Here is a 2,419-nt window from a genome sequence, read left to right as displayed (position 1 = left end):
TCCACTTGAACCCTCATTCTGGATGCAGGTCGGTAAGGCTGAGCCCTTGCCTTCCTCCATCCTTTCTTTCTCTCGTACTTTCATACGGGGCCAAAGACATTGGACATTCGGGAACCGACTGCCGGTCGCTGAGTTGCCGGCCACCCATACCTGGTCATCTGCCGCCGACTGCCGCTGGGTCCCCTTGATGGAAGGATCCTCGGCTGCCGGCTGGCAGAGCCGCCGCCGGCCGGCAGTACCACTGCCGGCCGGCAGAACCACCGCCGCCGGCAGCCGGCACAGCCGCCGCCGCCGGCAGAGACCGCCGGCAGCCAGCAGAGCCATTTCCAGCCGGCAGAGCCGCCGCTGCCGGCGGTCGGCAGATCCACCACTGCCGGCGGCCGGCAGAGCCGTTGCCGGCGGCCTATCACACAATGTTATAAAGACAATAATTGCCTTCAATAGCCCGGAATAGGCCGGCATGTGCCGGCCTGCCCGGCAGACGCCGGCAGGTCTGACACGTCTGGCAACTTGTTACCAAACAGTCAGTGCTGTAGCCCAAAGTTTTTCCAACCTACAAGGTGCTTCATGGGCAGCCTATTGTGAGACCATCACATATAAGAGAGCGATTCTCTCTTCCTTTAATGGTTATGATCCATTATTGTCCTTAATCCCCAATATTGAAACTGGAAGATTGTGTTAAGAGACACTTTATATCATAGGATGTCATCTTCCCCTGAAAATTCTCAAGAATTCTGCTTTCAATATTGGAGGAGGTCATAGCAATTGGCTGGACAGGAAACACATGTAGGTGTCTTTCCTACTTATAGCTTACCCTATCCAAGCTAATATAAAATATTATACGTATGTTGAAATTTGAGAATTTCACCGAATACTAATAGACTTTTCCTTTCTTTACAGGAGGAGCATCCCGAGTGCGGGAATAGTTTTTGCAGGGTCCGCAGTAAGAACTTCTGCGCCCACGACATGTGCAGGGCCCATGCTCGCTGCGCAGTCACCAAGGGGGCTCTCAAGTATTGGGACCCACAGGTATGTACCGTTTGTGAAAAACTGGTAAGAGAGGCTTTTGATGACCAAAAGTCCACTGAGTCAAGGGACGCAGCAAGGGAGAAGCTGCGTAAATGGGTCAGGGGTTTCCAGAAGAATACTTCTGGCCCATACCTTCCTAACGAAAGGATGAGGGCTTGTCTTTTTCCTAGGGCATCTTCGGATGCAGTTATTCCCCAGGCTCAACCTGAGATTCCCCTGGTGCAGATTCCGGTAGAATCTGAAGTCTCGGATGCCTTAGAGAGCATCCAGCTAGAAAACAACATGTCAGTTGTCTCAGAGGAGACTGAGAACAATCTCCTATTGGAGGAGTTGGATCAGGCGGATGAAGTTCCACCTGAACCAGAAACTGAAAAAGCCGAAACGATTTCGGTGTCATCGGCCACAGTGAATGAGCCGGTGCCTTCTACCTCTTCCACTGCGCCCCAACTGGATTCGCTCACAAGTACTTTGCACTCGTTGCTGTCCATGGTGCAGGACATGCAACAGAAATCGACCGAGAAGGAGGCCTCTTTTTGGACTGAAATGCATCAACTGGTTTGGCTCCGAAGAAGCTAAACGTTAAGGATCTCCCTGCCTTCTCTGACGTTAACCCCTGGAGGTACGCAGAGCACATGCCCATGTCGGGCGGGAAGATCTTCCTCTCAGATAAACTGGGTACTGTCCCATTAGAGGAAATTGAGTTCTGGCCCAGCAAAGGGGCCTACCTGGATTGCTATGACCGTCTCAGGATGGAACCCAAAGCCAAAGAGGAGACAGAGCCGAAGGAAACTATTGTCCTTGAACTCTCTAAGGCTCAGGCCTTATATACCACCCCCTTAAAAGAGAGGGCCTATACTAGCTCTAAGGTGCCGGCTCTCAGCAAGAAGCACCCATCCTTCATTGCTGATCCTAAACGTGCCTTTCCCTTTATGGACAAAGGGCTCAAGGCAGCCTTAAAGGCAGTTGAGGCAGGGAAACCGTGCCCTACACTGGAAGAGTGTAGACCCTTCTCCCTTGCCTTCCCATCAGGAAGTCCACAACACCTTCACAGTCGGGAAGCTGGAGGCAGATATTGCCGGACGACAGTTCGGCGAAGAACTCCCCAAGCTGTCGGACTTTCTCCTGCGTAGGGAACAGGAGACGAAAGAACGCTTAGCCGCTTCCTTGTCTCTGCTGACTGGCCTGGAGACAATGGCAAGCATCCCAGATACCCCGGACATGTACATGGTCTTCGCCAAAGCCCATCTGGCGACAGTGACTAAAGACCTGTGCAACTTTATTAAAGCCAGAAGGGCTTGCAGAGAGTTCGTGTTCACCTCGGCTGCGGTGAGACACGAACCCAGGAAGCTGATAGCTTCTAACATCTGGGGAAAAGACCTCTTCCCAAGTG

Source organism: Palaemon carinicauda, chromosome 16, assembly GCF_036898095.1.
Source record: "Palaemon carinicauda isolate YSFRI2023 chromosome 16, ASM3689809v2, whole genome shotgun sequence".
Taxonomy (NCBI): domain Eukaryota; kingdom Metazoa; phylum Arthropoda; class Malacostraca; order Decapoda; family Palaemonidae; genus Palaemon; species Palaemon carinicauda.
This window is presented reverse-complemented; position numbering follows the sequence as displayed.